The sequence below is a fragment of the Planococcus citri genome, chromosome 4 (genome assembly GCF_950023065.1).
Source record: "Planococcus citri chromosome 4, ihPlaCitr1.1, whole genome shotgun sequence".
Classification (NCBI taxonomy): domain Eukaryota; kingdom Metazoa; phylum Arthropoda; class Insecta; order Hemiptera; family Pseudococcidae; genus Planococcus; species Planococcus citri.
This window is the reverse complement of record NC_088680.1, coordinates 46,273,500-46,297,963: the sequence shown is the minus strand read 5'-3', so window position 1 is coordinate 46,297,963 and position 24,464 is coordinate 46,273,500. Positions and strand designations below refer to the sequence as shown.

The window sequence follows — 24,464 nt, the reverse complement described above, 5'->3', positions numbered from 1 at the left end:
ACGTTCTCTTTTCGATTCTTCAATTTTACTCCTGTTCTTCTCCCTCTTCCCCTTCCTATAAACATTTTTCTTGAAAGTCTGTTAATGGTAGGTACATAACACAAAATCAATTAAAAGAAGTTTTAGGATACCCATCGCTCAGGCAAAAAAATAAAAATGAAAAGTCTCTTAAAAATCCACTACCTATGTCTTGAATAGACGTCAACGTATGTACTTGTAGATAAAGAAAAAGTTATTTTTGCAGAATTTAGTGGGTACTTCTTTCATGCACCGATTTGGTTTAGTTGGGTCAATTGACGGTTTCGGAAAGAAAGAAGAAATGAGCGAAGAAAGAAAGCAATGGAACCTACAAATTTTCAAAAATGATGTGAAAATTCACAACATAATATTGAGCAAGAACATACAGATACGCATTTTATTGTAATTTTTTTTTTTTATCAATGCGGATTGTTTCTTTGGGACAATTTGATTTTGATCGTTCTGGCAGAGGTGTTTTTGAATGAATTAGGTGTATCTAAATTTTATTATCATCCTTCTATTTCTTTTTTTTTCAGTCTGAAAGTTATACCGTGCTTCGAGAACTTTCTTATTCGAGAATATCAGACATCATACCCTATCGACTTGTTACAAGTAGATAAAGTTTTCTCGATTAGGAAATTATTTAACCTATAGTTCCACGATTATAATTTGAAGAATTTCAATTCAATTACAACATAGATTCATCTTGGCATCTCAGTAAGAGATTATTCACTCAACAGATTTGTCCATAGTTTCATTTGTTCAAGAAGTATACTTCAAATGAGTTACCATCTATAGGTAAGTATTTTATGCAGTTAATGTCCCAGAATGTTTTTCGTAAAAAAAATTTCTATAGTCATATTAGGAGTGAATTCGTTCATGTACATATAATATGTATACTTGTATAGGTAGATTTCATTAATTTGTCTCAGACCGATGTTTGCATGAAAATTCATCTAAAGAAAAGAATGCAGAATTTACTTATTTGTACGTTTGCAGAACATGGAGTGTGATATTTCATCGAGGAATTTCAGAAGAACGATTTAAGAATAAATATCTATAGTCTTATAAAGTACCCAAGATGAAAGTATAGGTAAGTCATTTTGTGTACCCATTTTGAATAGATTTTTCTCCTATTATTCTATTGATATACGAGTAGTTTTGTATGATCTGTACTGTTTAGAACTTCAATAATTGAGCTCTGTCACAACATTGTGGGGAAAACTTAATGTCTCTCAATGAACATCCGGTATTACAATATTGATACTGCATACCTACAGATGATTTTCATCGACAACTATAGTGATGGTGTTGGTGATTCCGAATTGCATGATTGTATTAAAAAAATTCGCAGACTATTTGGACTCTTACATATTTTAATTGCAAAAAAAGTTCGAATATGTATGTTAATAGTTCGTGAATTGAATTTAAAGAAGTACTCTTTCTTTAAATTTTGATTCACAAACTAGTAAATTACTTATTTGAACTGTTATGTGATTCTCGAAGTTTTAAAGCTGGTGAAATTTTTGAAATCTTTGCTGAGTGCCAAATATATTCTATGTTCTACTTTGTAGTTTATACGTATGAGAGAGTATAGGTATATTATTTTCATTCATAGAAATTTATCCAATTTATGTAAATTCATTTTTCTTATTTTCATCAATATATACCTATGTATAAGTATCTCGACTAATTTATGAGTAGGTAATTACCTTTTTTCGCGAAATTCTTCTAGTATCTATAATAGGTATATATTAATGATACGCGTACAATCAATCAGCAAAAATTGGAATTTACTGTAAGTATGTAGTTCCTCAATTTTTGTAACCTATTATACATAGGCTACGTTTGTCTGATTATTATAACCAAATAAGATAAGGCCAGTTTATTATTTTTTTTCGATACATTTTTAAAAATTCAAAAAATTTTCAAAAAGTTGCTAGTAAAAAATGGCGAATTTTCAACTTTGAAGACTCCGTGAGAAATAATGAAAATTTAAGGTCATTCGTGCAATGAAACCCCATTTTATAAAATGAAAAGATTCGCATATCATCTCTTCAATTGAGGTTGCACCAAACTTTTGCTTTGTTTAATCCCAGCAGAAAATGATTAGATCTGATCAGGTTAAATTAGATCCGGACATTTCATGAATTCAAATTGATCTGATCAGGTTTGGCCAGATATAATCAGATCTGGTTGATGAGATCAAAGTTTTGATTACATTCGATCTGTTCAGACGTGATCAGGATCAGGTCCAATAAAAGAAATCAGATTAGATCCGATCAGATCTAATTAATTGAGCCAGCTGATGTTTAATCGGATTAGATTTAGCAAAATTTTTCAAAAATATTTCAAAAATTTGTTTGCACGTCATAAAAACGGTTGAAAATGAATAAAACTTGATGAAACATTGCAAATGAAGAGTGATATTCCAAAACTCGCTTTGTCCATTTTTATCAAAGTTGGGTTTTCAGTGGTACCTGGTAGATGAAGTATTAACTCACATTCCTACATCATCAACCTACCAAAATGAGGTGTTAAACTCACCTAAATAGCCAATTCACTAAATTTAAAAAAAAAAATAATCTTCCAAAACGCGCTTTATCCATTTTTATTGAAATTTTTTTCAGCAGTATTTAGTGGATGAAATGTATACCTACACTCCTACATCATAAATCCGCCCAAATAAAGTGCTAAACTTGCCTAAAAAGCCAATTTACCCGTTTAAAGGGAAACTGTTTTTCCTCTCTCCTGAAAAGTTGTGAAAATGGACAAAGCGAGTTTTGGAATATCACTCTTCAAATATAAAAAAAATTGCAAAAGTGACTCAAATTGCAAAAAATTGTGAAACGTTTCGAAAAAATTTGATTTTAATGCTGATTTTACAGTTTTTATTTCACTTATGAGATTTCTTGCAAGAATTCATTCAATACTTACTCAATGTTAATGTATTTGTAATATTTTTTCCGTTTATTTTTTAAATTTAAAAATTGTTTTTTTTTTTAGCATTTCAGACACTAATGTTTTATCAACTGTTATTTTTACTTTTGACTGTGTTTTCGTGGTATTGTAACGAAGTTTTAAATAATTTTCGCAGAATTTTGCCTTTTTTTTTTTTTTTGGTCAATTTTATGGTACCTAAATTTCAGTGATGTTACGGTCAATCTTACAATTATTTCAATGCTTTATGTAATCGCAGCTCAGTTAAATTTTATTTTGGCAAATGCGATTCATCATAATAAAAAAATTTCCAAAAAAGGAAATCATCGAAATTTGTCTCATTGCTGTGAATTGGCTTGCCTATTAATGAAATATTCTAGCCATTGACTACAGCTTCTTGTGATCGCATAAATCATAAAATAATTTTCCTCCCCCCCTCTTTTACCTCTTCATCTTTGAAAATTTTCGAAACCATTTACCCACATTTGCATAAATATCTACCTAACTAATGAAAACAACAACGTAGCAAGACGAAGACCACGACACTGGCCAAGTATTTTGTCCATTCCAAGTAAAAATAATTTAAAAGTTTGACATCTCCAACAATTCCTATTCAAATACACATTTTATCAATAGAAAAACATCCGTGCAAGCTACTTTCTTACGCCCAACATAAACATAATAGAGAGAGAATCAACACTATGAAATTCGGTCAACTGCTCTATCGACGTATACATACCATAAGACCATCCTCGTGTACTCCCAATACATGAAAAAAGAAGACGAAAAAAAAAAGATCAAAAATACAGAAACGTGTTTAGAGTTCGATACTTCGAATCTTTTTATTACCAAAGAACAATATGTAACCTGCGGAGTCTTTCTCAACTACACTATTAGAATCCATTGTATGTACTTGGAAAGAATTTGCTACTACTGACTTGTGACGGAATTCGAAGGAAGGCGGCTTTTGATAAATCGATTCTTTGGACTTTCTGTACTATATGCGAACCTTTTTATTTCACTTTTTTTTTCCTCTTCTTAAACCAACGGACGAATAAGGAATGAAGAGAAGTGAGAACCTGAACATGGAAATTGAATTTAATAAATGCGAAACAGAAGGTGCATCGATATTGGAAAAAGCGAGAAACATTCAGTTGATTTAACAATTTTTACGGTTTCTTTGGTAGTTTTAAATTCCATTTCTCACATCGTGATTTCGTTTGTTTTAAAAAGTGAGATAGAGAGAGGAAAAAAGGCCAAGTATGCGCTAGGAAATATATTATTTGGGCCGCGTATATCGGAGCTATGTGTACATGTGCTTTTTTATACGCGGTATGTTCTCTTCTCCCTGCTTCATCCTCCTACAAGTTGTTCGTGTTGTAATTTCACGCATATCTGTATACAATTAATACCCCATTGTGTGGTGAAGTGGCGCATAAGGCAGGGGTTTAAAAAAGCCCTTACGATTGCGATTATATCGAAGTAGTCGTTTGATTAATTAGCCAAATAGGCGATAGATTTCAGTGTCGTCGGCGTCGCGTTCGCGTTAAATTTCCAGATAACACAGACGGAATTGTGTTATGTTTGTGGCAAGGTACATAGTTTCCCAATTAACTGGCAGCTAGCTTTTGCCGGCGAAACAATGTTGCTGCCTATCTTTAACCTGTCACCGAGATTTTCGTAATATTCTACCCGACCATAATTCAAACCGTCTAGTTTTACCTTTCAACTCCTGCCTCGCTACCTCCTGCGCCTTTCTCGTTCCCTCTGATTGACTGCAATTACTGACTTATAGTCTGTCAACGTTACTTATTATTTGTTTCCAGCGTTTAATGCCATCGCCTGCACCTCAGTCATCGCTATATGTACCGCGTTTCATTAATAATTTGCGTTATTTTAGCGCGTTGTTAGCCCAAAATACGAGTCGACGAGTCGCAAGTTGCCAATTTTTTGGCACAAAAATTCCATTCGTTGGTTTGTTTCGGTCTTTCGGATTAGCTATCGTTGATTTATTGGCTCGAACTCGATAAACGATTGTTTCATTTTTCGACTTGGCTTTTAAATTTGTCGCTGCGAAGACAGGTGGAGAAGTAGAGGGGTGAATGTCGGGCTTTTTGCTAATTTCTACTCTCTAAATTTCACTGTTTCAAATTTAGAGAGTACGATGAGGTAGGATTTTAATGACGTGGTATCAGTGCAACAGCTATGGAACTTTTATACGTCTTCTTTCAATAGAAGGTGGATAAATGTTAGGCGCTGACCAAAAAATAATAATAATAGTAAAATTGAAATAACATTCGAAAATACATCACTGTACAAAATTCCAAGTACTGAATTTCCATTTTACAAAATCAAATCGGATTCCGGATTTTTTCATTGTTTTTTAATTCCTCTAAAATGGTTTGCAATGATGAAATTCAAGTTCTCAAAGAGCCAAGTAGGAAGGAGGAGAAAAGAGGCTCAATCATTAATGCACAGGGCAGTCCGTATGTAATGTAGGTATTATATATATGTACGATTTCAATAAAAAATTATTTGATATTGAGCTTTCCTGCACTTCTCGAGGGAAAAGATTGGATCTAATGTGGTTCGAACAAATCTATATTTGATCAAAACTCTGATCTGATCAAATTGTATCCGGTCTGATTCAGATCTTATCAGATCCACTTGGGTGTCACCGATTGAATCTGATCAGGTCTGAACAGATTTACTTAATCTGACCAATGGCCGAAACGTTGATCTGATTAAATCTGGTCAGATCAAATTACATCCGGGGAATGTCTAAATCTGATCTGATCTGATCTAATTCAGTCATTTTGGCTAGGACAATAATGTTTGTGCCTTCTTAGATTTTTTTTCGAGAAAATTGGCGGGAGATTCGCTAAAAAGATATGAGGGCATCTCAAAAAATAACCGCAAAAATTGTGGATTCCGGACTTGAACTATCACTGCTCAACTGGGGTTTCATATTTCAAAATTCACGTTGCGAAAATCAAAAAACTTTTATCGTAAACTTTTTTTTTAGATGATGACTGATCATGACGTCCACTTGAAAGCAGTGTTGAAAGTTTTTTTTGATCACGTGCTTTTTGAGGTCCGAAAGTCGAAAGATGCTGTTTGGGTGCCAAAATCGAGAAAATATGCGATTTAGTAGATTGGATGCTAAACAGGATTTTTCGTTTTTAACCTCCATTTTAGGAGTATCAGTGAAAATGTGGCCATAAGTTCGATTTTGATGGATGCTAAAATTCAAAAAAGATGCTAAAATTGGATGCGTTTCAAGATGCTAAATTTTTCAGGTGATTTTTTGCTTATAACTTATCTTTGAAATGTTGGAAAATTGGGATCAAATGGTAACAAATTTCACTATAAATTGGGAGAAATTTCGAAATTTCTGCTTCCAGAGCAACAAAAACGACATTTTTGGAAGAAAAATTCAGGTGCTAAAATCAAGTTGAGATGCTAGACTAGAAAAATAATTAAGCCAAACAAGGTGCCAGATAGTAGATGAAAAAAAATTATGCCAAATCTAGCATCCATTATACCAACTTGGCAACACTGCTTAGAAATGATAACACCGATTTTTATTTTTTCCCCACTTTTTCAGGTCGTTTAAGTAGCTTTTAGATGGATCCAAAATTGTACATTATTTTTGTTAATCACGCAAAACCTCTGGAAAAGTAACAAATTTCAAAAAAGGTTTTCCAGCTTCCAAAGGGAATATAATTTACTCATCAATTATCATCTTCAGAAAAAATACGTTTTGATTTTCAATGTAAATTTTAAAACTTAAAACCCCTGCAGAAAAAAGATGGCTCTTCACGTCAAAGATCCAAAATTTTTCCTGTGGGTTGTCTTTTGAGGTCCCCCACAATTTTTATCAAATTCTTCCTCCGAATTTCCAAAAAAAAAGTCAGAGACGGCTCTTGCTATTACTCACTATGTTTTAAATAAGTTTGCTAAGTTTCAAAACACATCAACGAACAGTAAAAAAATTGTAGAATACCTATTTTGAAAATTTGAAAATAAACTTGCAAAATTTTTTTTTGGATCAGTCACAGAAAAATCGAATGAATTTTAGGTCTACTGTACCTAAAAAGACACCACCAGACCACATTTAAAGTACCTATCTACTAAATTTCATGTTTCAATTTTCGGTAAATTTTCAAAAATTGATAATTTTCCATGAAAAAATTAGAATTTGTTCAAATACATCTAGAAAGCTGAAAATTGGTTTAATTGAATTCATAGGTACTTTATTTCAATCTTCCTGGATCGATTCGTGGAGGTTTTGAGTTGTTCTGGAGTCTCTAGTAATTTTTTAGATTTTCTAATTTTTGAAAAATTGTCATTAAAAATGTGGAAATGAAGTAGAGAACCTATAGGTGCACTTAAACCAAGATTTATCGTCCTCATGACCCCTTTTGATCAATTTATAGGTTGATAAATATTTTTAAAACCAGCTCTTACTGGTTCAAATTTATAATTTAAATAGGTTGTAAGTAGACCTACTTTTCATTTTTTTTTTCAAAAAATGAAAAACATAAAAATCCACAGAGAGACTCCAAACATCAGAATGGTATTTCCAAGCAATTTTGTTGGAGGTCAAAAATGAAAATGAATCAAATTTTAGATTTTTATGTTAGCTTGTTCGCGAACGAAATTTTTTTTCTCTCAAAAATAATCATCTGACAATGAGAAAATTCTGCTCACTAACTGAAAGAAACAAATTTTTGAAATTTGTGTCTAAATCTATAATTGAAACTATACCATCGATTGATCGATTTGCAATATCAATAATTTCAGCATATAACCCAAATTTCAGCTTCCAATCTATTCTACGTTACATAATTTAAATTGATTACGACTAAATCTTTTTGGAAAATAGCCCAAAATATGAATTTTTAAAAGTTTATCTAAAACTGAAAAATGAAATTCAGTACATGAAATTTTGTCTAATGGAAGTAGTTTCACATAGATGCTCTTTCGATTTTCTTTCATCTGGACCAAAAATTTTTTTGGGTCAGATAACTTGCTAGTCAGTAATTGAGTACCATTCATGATGAGCCATTAACAAAAATGGAGTAATAATCTTACTAATTTTAATGAATATTTACCAAAATTAGTTTAATTTACATCGTAATATTAAAACACATAAAAATAAGATGAAGAAGAAGATTTATTATTATTTGGATCAGTGATTTTTGACAACAGACGTTGCCCACATACGATTTTATAAAGCAACCATAAACATCATATTCTATAAAAATTTATATTATTCTGAGGTAAGATTTTTTAAAGAAAACTTGTGTATGGATCAATTCTACCCATCATTTATGCTACAAAACTCCTCTCATTATTAATTTTTTACAACAGCATTTCAAAAAACGAAAAAATCCTGCTTTTAGCAGTATCTGCAAAATGTTGGCAAAAATAGGAATTCGCGTTAGAAAACAAGCTTACGCGATCTGTAGGAGACGCGCGACACTTTTCAACTTATTTTTTGCTATTTTCCTAAACGCAGGATGAACCGCGTGACAATCTCTACGACATTAGAAATTATCGTAGTTCATTAAAAATAATACCTCGTATATTATACCTATCAAACATCAATCTCGAAGAACACAAAATGAACACAGAAAATAAAAAACAGAAAGAAAGAGGAAACGTTATAATATCGATGTACCTACGTAATATGGTCCGAAAACCGGGTCATATAATGTTGTTTAGTTTTTGATTTATTAAAGTCGTTTATTAATTTATTTATCGCGTGTTGAGTTGTATATAACAACTGCTTGTAAAACATTTTAAAACAAAGAAATGCAAACGAGTGTGTTTTTATTCGAAATGTATTTATAATGTTGCAATTACAGTGTATGGAAAATGGATTTTACTTATGTTCAAAAATATCTACCGTCGAATATGTTATTAACTATACCTTTGCGCGATATACAGGGTGTCCTGGTTAGAGTTAGGTACCTAGATATTAGTAGTGATGGACTACAAAAACGGTGCCAATGTTAAAATTTAAAAGTGATGCACCTGCCCTACCTACTGCTTTTTAAAATCTTAAAAATTAACTATAATTTTTTCAACGGATTTTGAATCAGTTGTGTGGGTTTGTGAGAAACAGGTTTGTCCCATCTACACCTGTGATAGGTGAAGTTGATCGTTCACATAAAAAAATCATTCATATATTCTGCCTATAATTTTAATTTTGAAAGCTCAAAAAAAGTGTTATACTCTTAATGGAAATCTCCCCCTTTTTTTTGTTGAAAATTTTGGTAAAAAACGAGACCAGGTAAATATTGAAAAAAATGCCTAAAATTAGGCTTTTTTTACAACTTTAGTAAAAAATGGTACTCCTTGAAATTTCTGGCAAAAATGGAACAATTTTCAAATTTTGAGAAAAAGATGAGCCATTAAATTTTCCATTAGAAAAATCGTATACAATTTTTTTGTATAGGAAGCTTAATTTTCAAAATATTCATCATAACAGAAGATGAAACTTTATAAAGTGCTGAAACTAATATGTATTACCCCTTCCTCCCATCCGAATTTCACCGCTTTCAGCCATTCTGGAGCCTCCAGCGCGATTTTAAGTTTCTCCAGAATTTTTAAAATTACGCTGGAGATTTCGAAATGATTTGAAACGGCGAAATTAGGACTTGGATAGGTCGAGTATAAGCACAACTCGACTTTTTAGCTGCCCAAGAGTAAATTCAAAATTTTTGAGAAACTGAAAATCGCGCTGGAGGCTCCGAATGACTGGAAACGGTGAAATTTGGATGGGGGAGAGGTTAATATTAGTTTTAGAACTTATTTTTATCACCTTTTCTAATCAAGTGCAATGTACATGCTATTAAAAAATAATAATAAATAAAAACGTAAGTAAATCTCTGAAAATGGCCAATTTTGGATTTCCAAACGTTCACCAAAAGTCAAAAAATAGGTAGATTTGGGCAGCTGAAATTTTGGTTATAGGGGTTTTAGACCATGATCATCCTAAAAATCGCAGTCCTTTTCAAATCAGAGGCGAACACCTCGAGAACCTGCTTTATGAGCTTTTTAGAAAAATAATCACATCAACTGATAGAAAATTTTAAACCTTATGCAATTCTCCTTACGAAGGGTGTAATAATCTAGTGATTGAAACCACCCCCCCCCCCAATTTTTTTTTTTTTTTTTGTAAGACATGCTGGAGTGCCTCAGGGTAGTGTTCTGGGACCAATCTTGTATTTAATCTACACAGCTGATATACCAACAACAGAAGAAACTGAAACTGCAACGTTTGCTGATGACACTGCAATTTTATCAGTTCATCCATCCCAAGCCCAAGCAACAGAGAATCTCCAAAAAGCCCTTGATGGGATCTCAAGATGGGCAGATCAATGGAAAATCAAGCTAAATGAGCAAAAGTCAACTCATGTCACATTTGCTAAGAGAAAATGTGATGTTCAATACTCAGTCTACATTAAACAGAGTAAAATTCCAGCTGCCAGCCATGCTAAGTATCTGGGTATTCATCTTGACTCTAGTCTTACCTGGAGGCACCATATTGACCAGAAGAAGACTCAAATCAACCTGAAACTCCGCCAAATGTACTGGTTGATTGGACATCATTCAAAAATGAAGATTGAGAGTAAAAGGCTAATTTATCAAATGATAATTAAACCAGTATGGACATATGGGATAGGGATGTGCCAAACCATCAAATCAAAAAATCATTCAAACAGTTCAAAACAAAACTCTGCGAACAATCACGGGTGCAAGATGGTTTCAGACCAATGAAGCACTACATAAAGATCTTGAAATAAAGTGGGTGGATGAAGTCGTTTGAGAATATGCAACAAAGCATGAGGAGCGACTTCATGGGCACATCAACCCAGAAGCTTTTCAACTAATAGATACTAGTATGATGGTTAGGCGTCTTAAACGTCAAAAGCCTCATGACCTAGTGATGTAATATAACATGTTATGTATATAGCAGAGTGGTTCACTGGAACAAATCGGCACATGTTACTAAATAAAATTAAAGTTAAATGTATGTATTACTTATTTAAGAAGTATCTTAAGATTGTAATATTAATAAATATGTCAAAAAAAAAAAAAACAAAAAAAAAGGAAATAAGTTGCTTTGTTGGCTCAGAAAATCAGGAGAAATTTCTCTTGATTGGGAATCTTTGAAAATATTTTTGAATCCAATATCCAGAAGTTGATCAGAATAAAATCAGGAATCAAAAAGAATGAAAAATCCTGAGCAATAATGTGAGGTTAGTGATCGATTTAGACGTTCGTTTTCAAAGTTTCAATATTTGCAATTTTTCCAACATTTTTTGTTCTACTTTGAGCAGTTGTATCAAAAAAACACGTTTCAAATTTCTGAAATTGTTTCTCCATCAAATATCAAGACAGGCAGTCTGTTCAATGGAATTGAGGTCTATACCTATGGTGTAGATTCTTGACGAGACACCCTGTATAATTTTTTTTTCAAATCAGTTATTTCCCAACATGGACTTTTCCCCATAAAAAGATTAATCACTCGCCATACAAATAAATATCCAACAAATAAATTTAAATCTACGTCAATTTTTTTCAATTTTATCAACTGCAAACAGCAGTCACCTGTTCGTTGATTGTTTTGGTTGTTCGACGAAAAAGACGTGTTGAATTTCAGCGCGTGTTAATTTTCGGTAGTTGGCTGAGCGATGAAGTTGTTTAATTAACTCGGTCGGATAGCTGACTGAAGACGGATAATAATTTAACCGCGAGATAATAATCACGTCGAATTTATATATACGCTGCGAGAATATAAGTAAGTATACCATACAGAATGCTGAAAATCGCCCGTTGACAAATTAAAAATTACTTCGAGGAAGATGGCATGGCAGTGGTTTTCGTCGTCGTATAAAACTGGTTAACGCGTCGAAATGGTGATTTTTAAAATTAAAATTGGCAAAAGTCGACATTCGATGCGGTTTCATTGATATAAAGACTACCGTAACTGGCGTAACTTAAACGCGTATATAGAAATTTCGAAAGGTGATTAATTCCGTGAAAATACGACCGACAGACGATAAACCGCCAACGTTGAACATTTTGAATAATTTTCCAACGACGAACACAGCTCATCTTCAGATTTCGCGCGATGATGTTTTTCTGCGCCGCGGAGGAAAAAAGCTCATCTTCGTAGTTTAAAAACGGCTCCGGTATCTTCGCCGAAGAAATAAGATAAAAATTGCCAAACGTAATTCCAACTTTCACCTTTAAACCAACTATACGGATTTAATTAAATTAAACATCATTCGGAAATTCGAACGAGATGCTTGCAACATTCCGAAGGGCAATTATTATTCCAAAGTTGAGGTTAACGTAGTAGTTACCCAACGGAGGTTTTAAGATAATTGCCCGAGTAGACATTTGCGTTTTGGCCAACTTTTAATCGCTCAGTCATTACAAACACTACTCATCGAGGAAAACTCTTTACAGTTGCCTTGTTGCTAAACTTAAAATTCTGCAAGCCTAAACGTAACGCTCTACCCTTTAACCCGTCCTCCTGTCCTGGGTTCGTTCCCTGCCCCCAGCTCAAGCTCATACCGTCGACTACAATCTCTTTCGTTTTCCAAATGAGTCTATCGTGATATATGAGCGTCACGGGATGTTAACAGATGGAAATCGTTAATACGCGCTGCGGAAAAACTTTAGATGGGTACTTGGGATTAGCGTAGGGAAAAAGGGCAAAAATATCATATTCCAAGTTTTACCTACTCCGCTCCACCTACGCTTCGACATCTCCACAAACAAGTGTATAAGTATTTGCCTACGATGGAATATAAATGAAATAGGCCTAGGTACGACGTAGGTAGGTACAAGATTCTCAAAATATTCAATTGATTCGTTACAGATACACACCTGTGTAGGCGTGTGTCTGTCTCAAGTTCACTTTCGAAAGTCTGTGGCGAATTCATACTTAACTTACCCATACATGTAATATGAATTCAATTTTTTCTTTCCCTTCTCATCCCCTTCCATCAATGAGAAAAACAACGTACCTATACGCAACAGATGTCGACCGAGATGCATAAGTACGTAATCATTTGGCGCGTATTTCGATCCTGTGGCCAGTTCCGATTTACCCATTAGTTCCAATAGTTCCGGAACTAGGGCCCACGAAGCTGACGAGCTTTTTTTGCTCTCTCTCCAACAAGAAAAAAGAAGAAAAAAGACACGGAGTATAAGGGTAAGGGCGCCTAATATGGACAGGTTTTTTGTTTTTGATTGCCGTGGCTGCTGTAATTGAGCTAAAAACTTGGTTGATAGCTCAAAATGTACCTACATCTATCTAGGTAGTTCCATATTCCAAAGCCTCAACATTTTTGAGAAATTTCAAGTTTGTCAAAAATATAATTTTCTGAAAAGTGTCAAAAATCGAAAATTGAATTTTGAATTTTGGGTTCTTGATAATATGGACTGTTTTGAAAAATCAAAAAAAAAAAGCGCTGAGATGTCATAAAAATATTTACATTTAAATGCTGAAACACCGTTCAAATATGTTTAATTAAGACAATAAGATTAAATTCTAAGTGGGACAAATGAATTTTGTCCTGAAAGTAGTCAAAATTTGAAAAGTCAATTTTGGGTCACTAATATGGACTAATTTAACCTGAAGGGGCGTACACATGATCCAATATATGTGACGCGGCATACGAAAAGGTTACCCCAACCAAAAAATGGATTTTTTTTTCATTTGCTATTTTTATGTAAAATTGACAGTAGAACACTTTAAACGCATTTTTATCGAAAACTACTTTTTTGATTTTTTTGCTTGGGGTAACCTTTTCGTATGCCGCGTCACATATTTGACAAACTCGATTTGTCAAATCAAATTGAATTTAATCAAACATATTCGGTTGTGTGGACGCTCTGATGATGTCTTTCTCAAATTTTTAACGTTTTGTTGATCGGAGACACCATAGACACAACTCTGAAAATAATTCTGAAAATATAAATAATTTCTATTTTCAGAATTGGTGTCATCGATCAACAAAATGTTGAAAATTTGGAAAAAAAACTTAGATTATCAGAGCGTTTACATGATCTAATATATTTGACTTTCCATGCAACCAAATATATGTTGATTATATGTTGATAAATTTTAGGGAAATATATAATCGAACGATAAAAAAGGTGGTTAGCACGATAACCATTTGAACGATAAAACGTGGCTTAGGAACGATAGTTTAGGTGGTAAGCACAGCATTTTTCAACCATTGAAAAAGGTTGTTAGCCCGATAATTTTCATTGATAAACACGATATTTTTCATTGATTAGCACGATATTTTTCATTGACAAAAGAAAACGCTGGCACACAGTGGGACAGATTCATTTTTTAGGGTGTCAAAAATCATATTTCAGAAATGAATGCGAATTTGGACGTCAATCTTTTTAATACACAGGTATTTTGAGGCACTGAATTCATTTTTGTCGTTATTTTGGTTCGAACCTCTAATGGGGCCCCCAGGAGGAGGGTGCAAAGGGGTAAATATTTTGGAAGAGTCGAATGGCGGGGTATCGATATTTATGTTTTTTGGGCTCCAGAATTCATTTTTGACGTTATTTTGGTTCGAAACTCAAATGGGGCACCGGGAGGGGGGGGGTGCGAAGGCCATCAAATAGGTAAAAAAATAGAATTTTTTGTAATTTCATTAAAAATCTGTGATTTTTCCAAGTTCAATTAGAGGAGAATCAGGACATTTCGAGAAAAAGTATTAAGTTAGGGTTAGGCTCAGGTGAAAATTTACCGAATTTCAACACTCCCTTGACAGCAAAATCCAATCCCATTGGGTCAAAAACATAAACGAGGTCGTCCGGCGTTATCTCGTAAAGCTTTATTGAAATAGGTACCTACCAGAACACTTCATTTTTATTCACTCGCAAAAATCTTATACTTTTTGGCGTTCATTTATCCTTATTTATCGTGAGCATCACTTATTTATCGTTCATTTATCCTTATTTATCGTGGACATCACTTATTTATCGTTCATTCTGTCAAAAACTTCCCGTGGAAATTGTTTATTTTTTATTGTTCTTACTATCATATCTATCGTGGATACCACTTAATTTATCGTTCGTTTTTTAAGAAATCGTGCAATACATTTTTTTATTGTGAAATACACTTTTTTATCGTGCAATCCTCTTTTTCATCGTGAATACTTATTTATCGTGATAACCCACTACTGTTATCGTGCTAACCCCCTTTTTTAAAGTAACGATAAATTGCACCCTAAATTTTATCAACGATGTCAATTTGACAAACCTGGTTTGTCAAATATATTGGATCGTGTATACGCCCCTTGAAATTAACTACAACCATTACAAGGCCAGATCAGAATGATGATGATTTTACAATGATTGTAAGTAGTTACTTTACTTTGTTACTTATTTGCCCGAGTTGAGCGCTAAATACTCTTTTTTCTTAGTATGTAACTATGTATTGCTAAAAAAATCGGGTTAAAATTTGTTTGTATTACGTAAAAATAGTTGGTTGTGTTATTTCATAAAAGGTAAGTTATTTAAAAAAAATAGTTGGTTATTTCGCGTTTTGTTAATGTTTATGATCGTTGTTTGTTCTTTGTTGAATCTTTTTGAAATTTTCATTCCTATTCGCGAATTCACGAATCGCTTGGATCGCTGTTGTTATTGTCTGAAAAGGGGGAACTGGAGACTATTGACCAATTAGATTACAATTCACAACGCAAAAATTAATAATTTAGTGGCCAACAATTTTTTTTCTTTACTCAAAGACATCAAACGACTCTTTTGCTGATATACAATTTTCTCATTTTTGTTTAAAATACGTTTGCAAATGAGTTCTGGTGTCGTGAATTTTTTCAATTACTCAAATCCGAATCATTTAGTTGCAAATTTGAGTTGAAAAATATTCCACAATATATAAAAATGTCTTATCACAATTTTGCACAGTTCCCCCCTTTCAGCATTTACACAAAAATCCGCCAGATGTCAGCCACTTAGTATGAATTCGCGAATGTAAAACTCCGTCGAGTTAACGTAAATGTAAATATTTTTGTGTATATCTACGCACTTTACAATTTTTGAGTTTATCGAACTCTCAATGTTATCTATTGTTTTGAATAAATTCATTTTATTTTACGTTTGTTTAGATTACAGCGTATTTGTAGCTGATTTCACAACAAATTGTGAAGATTTATTGATTTTGATCGAATCAATTTCATGATTTTTTTCACAAATTTTGAACTAATCTCTCAAGAAAAGTTGAGATGATTTTTCTAACATTTTGATGCAAAATTTAAACAGTTTTTGAATGATTTTTTTGATTTCGATTGAAAATTAATTCAAATCTATTTTAACATGAACTAAGCTTATTTGGCATAAAAAAATACTAATTTAAATTCAATATTATTCGTGGAATTATTTTTTTTTAATTTCGAGCAAATTTTTTTGCCCTTCATATTTGAGTGTAATTTTTCGATTTTAAATGGATTTTTGAGTTGATTTTTCAAATAGCTGAGAATTGATATTGGAAAAATTTTATATCTTTTTTTATGATTTTTAAACTGATAATTTTTAAATGACTCATGAGTTTCTAAATCCACATAAATTTTTGCATAGTTTGAGTGAATTTGCAAATTTTTGTTCAAATTCTAGTCTAGGTATTTCGGAATCGTTCTCTGAGATTTTGGAAAAATCAAGCTATTGAAATGGGATTAGAGTAAAAATGAGTCCAGGGCAACCCCTCTTCCAGATTACCCAATTTTTAAAAAAAGCATACAAATCGAAATTTGTAAACGAATTATGAAACTTTGATATTCTAACGGTTAATGGTATCTAATGAGTAATGATCCATTAATTTCTCAGGCCCTCCTAGAAATTGCGTTCCGGGGAAATTTCCCTCTAAACCTGATTTTTTGGTCTCTTAAAATGGAGTTTTTTATTTAATTTTAGAAAGTAGATCTGAACAGATCTAATCCGATTAAAACTCTGATCTAATTAAATCTGGTCAACTATAGAATTGGATCCAGGGAGTGTCCTTAAACCGGTCTGATTTGACTCATTCAGGTATGTATAATTACTGTGTAGATCCAATCAGGTCAGATCCATTGAATCTGATCAGGCGTGAACAGATATAATTCAATCAGAATTTTGAACTGACAAGATCTGATTAGATCTTTATCATTTTCCACAAGGAGGATTCTTACATTTATTTTAATTTTTTATAATTTGTGGAAGATTGCTTCAATTTTTGATACCTATCAAAAGATTATTTAATTTTAATATTTTACACGTATATTATACAATTATATACGTATGAGGTCTCATATGTACAAAGAAATTTATTTGCAACTGATTTTAATTATTTTTTTTTTTGAAAAAAATTGTAAGTAAGTAAGTACATATGTATCTACCTATTTAGGTACTCAAACAGCACATTGAAAACCTTACCCAATTTTGAATTTCTTAAAATTCTCCAAAAATTAATGAATGAATTGATACCTCAAAAAACCAAATTACCAAAATAATTACATCCAGTGACTCAATTTTGAAATAATTTGGAAAAATTATGAATAAATAGAATGTATTAGATATTTTTAGAAATGAATATTTTTTAAACGCATCAAAGTCTTAAAATGATTTGGTAAGTTAGTGTTTAGCTCAAATTTTATCAAAAATTTGTCCTAAAACTTGAGAATGCGTGATTTATTTAAGTAAGTATTGATTTTCATGCATTTTTTTTTGGTTTTGGTGAGGGGGAGGGGAGGTTCAGTAATTTTAACACGTTTTCAGTATTTTTCATACATTTTTGGCAAATTTCACCAATATTTTATAGATTTTCAGCAATTTTTTTTTCAAAATTTCAATGTTTTTTAATTTGTAATTATTGCACTTTTTTGTGCATTTTTCGCCAGTTTTACTCAAAGTGTTGGGGGGTAATCCAACTTTCACCACTGAGGGGTGCCACTCCCTGCTCTATCCGCTCCCGGGGGCACCACCAACTTGGTGATACTACGTCAGACCCAACAGATATTTGGGGACCCTTATACCCAATACACTAATGAAGAGGCATTGCACTGTTCATATAACGTTTATTAGATATAATGGTAAGTGGTCACACGGTCATACGTGTGACACGATGCAATACAGATAGTATTATTCTGCTGAGCGTTGCTTATAGCGGTAGAGGCTAGCGGAGCTACTACGTCAAGGTATGATAAACAACTACATGGAGGCAGGTACCATCGGCTGCGGCTAGCTCTGGTGGAACCAGTCCACCAGAGGAGCCTACCCCCAGCCTGGGCATCAAGTTCCCTCCTTAGGTGGGTAACTTGGAGTCCCAAGTCCCCACTACAAAAGTATTATTAATTTTTTTGTTCAGATTTTTTTTCATTTTTTTTTCAGTTTCACTGATTCATTTTAAATTTGTTTTCATTCTTAAGAATCAAATATTATTTTAAAAATTCATTACTTAATTTATTGATTGATTGATAGATTGAATTAAGTACTCGGAATTTTTTTTCGTCAATTTGATATTTTTATTCCCGACTTTCCTACCTTCAATAACAAGAATAACTTGAAAAGCTTTCTATCTTTAAATACATAGGTATAATAGGATCCTTGAAAAAATATATATTTTTAGTGAGTACGCCAGTACCTACGTGTATTTTTAAAATACTAACCCGAATGTAAAAAATTCTTCAGATTTTTAAGAATTGTGATGAAATACCATAATTTTGTAAAACGCGTTTCATATACGCAATTATTAAAAAAATGTTTTTTTTTCAACTGCAAAACTTCATTGAGAAAAAAGAGTAGTATTTTCAACTACAGTTTATAAGGTTTTAAGCTACAAAATATAGTCATAAGCCATAACTACTATAGTATGTAGTTGAAAATGCTATAAAACATAGTACAATTTATTCTGTGGTTCATTTGACCACAAAGTGTAGCGCATTTGACTACAAACTATAGCACATTGTGATACACATATAGTGGTTGTCCAAATTACGTTATCATTCCATTTGATCGGCAGAATTTTTAGTTAGTAGAAACGTAGGTACTTTTATACAATTATTTTAGTGTAAAATATATTGAATGTCGTGGGTAATAAGTATTTTACTACCTAATAAGTACATTCATACATGTGTCAAGTTTGTTATTGAAAAATTAACCAAGTTTTTTGATCAAATCAATTAAGTAATTGTGGTATTTGTGGTGTACAAATTTTAAATCATACTTCTTTGAAAAAAAAAACACACCAAAGCCATCATCTATCGGTAAGTTGCAAACATTATTGTGCAGATATACACTCTTTTGTCATTATTTCGCTCAGTATTGAGTCAAGAGTCTAGTTGAGTCGAGTAGACTGGTTTTTCTTTTTTAGAGACCATTTTCATATGATAATTTTCCAGTGCCAGAGTAACGAGCGGAGAGAAAATACTCATACTCTCGTCTCTCTTCGTATCTTAAAACACTATACATTGAGAAAAAAGAATTTCTGAATAATGAAATACTTATATTGTTCAAAATGTGCAATCTTCAAAGAAGCCCCCATAGTCTAGTGGTTAAGGTTACGTAGTTAGGAACGTAGGGTCGCAGGTTCGAATCCCAGTTTAGGTAGGAAATTTTCGTTGATGAATTCGTAAGGATAAGGCATCAGTGAATTCATAGATGAAACATAAATGCAATTGTAATAACAAAACTTGTATCATATACGCTCATTATTTTTGAAAATTAATTTTAAAAAATTAAAATTATCGCATTTTAATGATTATGATATGTGTAGTTAATAGTGCTATAATTTGTGGTTACTCAAAAATAAGTACTACAGTTATAGTACTCGCATTTAAAAAGTACTATAGTTGTAGTACTTGCCTTTAAAAAGTACTATAGTTGTAGTACATGAACTACTACACTTATAGTACTTTGTACCACATTCTCCAACTGAAGGCAAATTACCACATTAATGTAGTACATTGCACTACGGTTTTTTTTCTCAGTGTTACGATCTTATACTTTTTGGATGATCCTCGTACTATAGGGTAAGTCACTTTTTTTCTTTAATTTGATGGAAGTTTATAGCAAAAAGTTATCACCAAATAACTTTTACAACACGTAGAAAACATTTCAAATTTTTACTTAAATGTTTAACCTCCTTTGTCAAAGCTCAAAATTAAAAAGCTCAATTCTTCAAATGTTTCATCGAAATTCATTATGATTCTATAAAAATTCTGATAAAATATTGAAAATCCGAATTTAGGTATATAACATAGCAATCGAGGTCTCCAACATTCTTCACATTTACTCACTGGCCTCTTTTACCACGTTTCTCTCGTAGAAACACTCTCCGACAAAAGATCATTGCAAAGACCTTATTTCAGTATGATTTACTTCTGGACACTCGCGGTCATCAACGAGCCAGCTTGATTTGAAACAAAATAAAAACGCGTATGATGAATCATCAAAAAACAAAATATCACCGCGCAAATCAAATCCACCTCATAAACGCCTCCGGTGACTGATGCTAAATCACCGGCCAATATTTATGACGTGAGAGGTTCAGAGGGGGTACGTAGACGTACTACGTACTCGTATACCTACTACGTACCATATTTTCGGATAAATATTTTTTATAAGCTGAGAAGCAACATTATAATGATGTGATGTAACATTCGAAGAAGAAGCAGAGGAAAAAACTGCCCCGTAATAACAGTTAACGACTTTTAATCATAAATCGCATCGCGGCGTATTGGAACTTGGAAGCGAAGATGTTTATAGAAGGTGGAGACCGAGGAGGGGGGCACTGGTGGCAAATATCGTACCTACATATAATACGAGTACAATGCGAATAATTAATCGCTGAAATTTATTATAATACTCCAGAGGAGCTTGCTTAGTATGTGGAAAATGTGTTGGTTGGTGCTGAAGAAGGGCAGGGAGCAGGGGGTATAGAGTATTTCAATGGTAAACTAGCAATTGAACGATGAGAATGTACTGTTTGGAGTGCCACAGGCTGGCCCGTGTAATGACATCGGAGTCTTGCAAGTTGGAAATTTCACGAATTCGAATCGGTTATATGCAGTTATGGGTCAGTTTGACGAACCTTGTAGCGTAGGTATACCTACGATATGCCTACTAACTAAGTACAATTTGGCGGCGTATTGTAACAATACGGATGGGTCTTTTATGTGGGCTAATTTGAAAATAATGTCCGTTTTATTTGGTTAGCCATATTTTATGGTTTAATAGTAGTAGGTACCCGGAGTACCTATATTTTTATATACAGACGGACGTCATTATATAAAAGCACGCCGCTGCCATCCTAGCAACAACTCGACATGTATAATGACCCTATTGTTCATCTATAAACGTGTTAATCTCCATCAAGAAACGCGTATGCGGTAATTCTTCATTGAAAACTTTCTCAGCGGTGGATAAGACACCGTTTGTTGTATTACCCTGCCCCGTGTACTCCTCCTTATAGATTTAACATCTTCATTATGACAAAGTATAAGCAGAGATATACGTACACGTCGTCGTAAGGATATAGCATTCCTAAAAAGGGCGTAGAAATGAGGGGGAAAAAATTTGTTACCTCGTACCAAGTTTAATTACGTATCGACATTTCGCCGGATTCTCGTTAAGAAAATTTTCATTCGATATGAAAAAAAGTACCTCTTGACAGCATCTTAACTATGCGAAGATTTTGAGAACTCGCTAGAGATTTACATAATAATTGGATACGGCTTCTCTCGTATAACCATTCGTTTTTGAACTTTACACCAGCATCACATCGCGTGAACTTTACGCGGCATCTTCTCGCCTCGTTATTTTCATCTGCTGCGCTCGGCGCTCATACTCGTCAATTCCCAAAGCTTATTAAAGTATTCTCTTCAACTGAAAGTTGATGCGTTGAGTTACCTGACCAAGCTTCTCCCCAGCTGTCAAGATGGATACGAAATTTTTACCTTCGATGAGAATTAAGCGCGCGAAATGTTTAAAAATTACATCTACCTACGTTGCGTAGGAAGCAGCAATTACCCCCCTCGTTTACACCCTGTCTACCTACAGTGTACGGCAATATGCTCGCGGTTCGCCTTATCGCCCTTCTGTATAGGCAACTTTAATGGCGTTTATGCGTCCAGGGTGAAAGGTCTTAAAGAGGGTGGCTATCGCATTGCTGTGGGGGATTCGTCTAGCGGACTGGACCGTCGAGTTTTTCTAATTATTGGTTAGAGTATGGGTACTTGTATAACAATCAGCCCAAGATGTAAGTATCTGATCCAAATCCCTCCTTGTTCACGGTAGCCATGCAACAGTGATTCATTTCAGAATAGCTATAGAAGTATAAGATGGGTATCTGACGCTATGGCATTTTGTGCTCGCAGAAGGTTCATTTATGTCTGTCAGGCTTTTGAAAAGTTGGAAAAAATAGAAAAGACCTATTTCTGAAATTTTGGTTACCTATTCAGAATAATGAATAAAGTCTTGAAACGCCGCTGTATTATCAGTTTGCCATATTTAGTCGATCAGCAGAGAAAGAAATTAACACAGGGGTAATACCAACCTATTGTTTTACTCCCTAAGAACATATCTTTTATCCTATGAAGTTAGAGAAAAACTAAAAAGCTTGTTAAAATTAGCATGCATTTCTTAACAAGATTCAATATTTGCAAAAGCTTCAATTTAATTAGTTGGCTGAAAAAATTATGAATAAATGAATGAATGGATAAATTCTTTATTTAAGGCAAGTATTTGGGTCAATTTGTTTACATTATTATTTTTTTGTTTATTTTTAATTATTTTTTTTACAGATACTGGTGTAGTGACTCAAATGAACAAAATGTACCTACCGGGTGACCAAGAATAAAAGATTTCGGTGTTTTCAAAAAGGAGAGAAAATTCCCATTATGAAAATTAGAAAATTAAATAATCATGTAAAAAATGGGCGTTTGAGTGATTGTTTCCATGAAACACGAAATAATATATCTTTTTGCATTGAAACAATAATTCGAAAGCACTTTTTCTCGATTGTTATTTCATTTTCCAATTTTTACTTAAGGGAATTTTTTTCTCATTTTGGCTTATCAGAACATTACCAAAACCCATTATTCTTGGTCACCCGGTACGTATAGACAATCATTGACAATCAGATAACAATGAACAAGTTAGCGAGTAAAAAATAAAGTTTCATTAAATAATGTCATAGATTCCAATACATACATTTTAAAAAGGTGAAAAATGTTTGACAGTTATCTTCATCATCTGTGTGAATATATTCATAAGCAAGCTCCCTTAAAAGCTGCTCTCTGTCTTTCTCGTATTTGGAATCGGAATTTTTCAAGTGCATGATGGTGATTGGTTCTCCATAAAGGTCACATTGTTCTAGTTATGTACTTGTTTTTGAAAAGTGGAGAATGAGCATAGGCAGTACAAGTATGCCCAATTCATAATCTATGTAGTTTTCTTCTCTCCTACTTTTTCTATATGATGTAATTTTTGTATTAGAACAGAGCTTTGTTTGCTGCACTTGATATTTTATGGAATTCAAGTCATTATGATCTATGTGTAGATTGACCATCAGATCTCTACATACTTAGAAGCTGATCTCTCCTTTGTGATAGAGGAAGTATTCTAGTTTCTTCAAATAGCTTGGCTATTGGACTAGTTGAAGTGCTTGATTTTGCACCGAGTTCAGTTTTTTTCAAATCAGTCTTATCAAGTACAAAAAAGCGGGTTCGCTATTTTTTTTACCCCCTCTCCCATTTTATGCTTTCTCAAAAATTAATAATTAATCACGCCAAAAAGTGCTCTTTGCGTTAGCATTGGTGTATTCGCAGGGTGGTTGAGAGGAGGAAAAAGGAGGCGGTTTGTCCCAGGGCCGCGCTTTCTGGAGAACCCAGCAAAAGAAGGGTCTGCGATAAAAGAAAAATCTGTCTTTTTATTTCTCAAAAAAAAAATCAAAAGCTTTTGCCTTTGCTTTGGACGGGGTTGTTTTCTTATCATTTTCAAAATTAAAATTAAAAAAAAATCTAAAGTGAAAAAATAAACTTCTCGCTTAAAAAGTATCATTTTTATGCCTCTCAAAATATAAATTTTCAAGAGATTTTGCCCTCACTTGGGACTGTACTCTTTTCATTTTCAAAATTAAGATTCAAATTCTAAAATTTTTAAAGCTAAAAAATAAACTCCTTGCCTAAAAAACATTGTTTTAATTTCTCTCATAGTAATACAAGGACCTGTCTTTTTTTTCTTCTCAAAACCAACTTTATAAAAAACACATAGTTTTTTAGGTCCTTAATTGAAATCAAATTTTCAAAAACTTTCTCCCTTGATTCGCTCGGGCCAATTTGTTTCTTGTTTTAAAATGAAACAAAATCGCATTTGAGCCCTCGAAAATCCAAAACAAAAAATGAAAACTTTTTAAAGTCATGTGAATATATGTAATAGAAAATTACCTACTGAATACAGAA

General features: G+C 33.1%; 1 protein-coding gene and 1 long non-coding RNA gene across 7 annotated transcripts in view; one reads left to right on the top strand and one right to left on the bottom strand.

Annotated features, from left to right (window-relative positions):
* Nucleotides 1-24,464, bottom strand: part of LOC135843516 (homeobox protein Hox-A7-like) — a 203,269-nt gene that overhangs the window by 9,342 nt on the left and 169,463 nt on the right. The window lies entirely within an intron of this gene.
* Nucleotides 661-3,603, top strand: LOC135844631 (uncharacterized). Of its 2 annotated transcripts, none has more exons than XR_010558588.1 (3): nt 661-816; nt 927-1,111; nt 1,202-3,603. It is a non-coding gene; the product is annotated as an uncharacterized LOC135844631 (long non-coding RNA). The 2 variants fall into 2 exon arrangements; XR_010558589.1 differs by having other exon boundaries at nt 684-816; nt 951-1,111.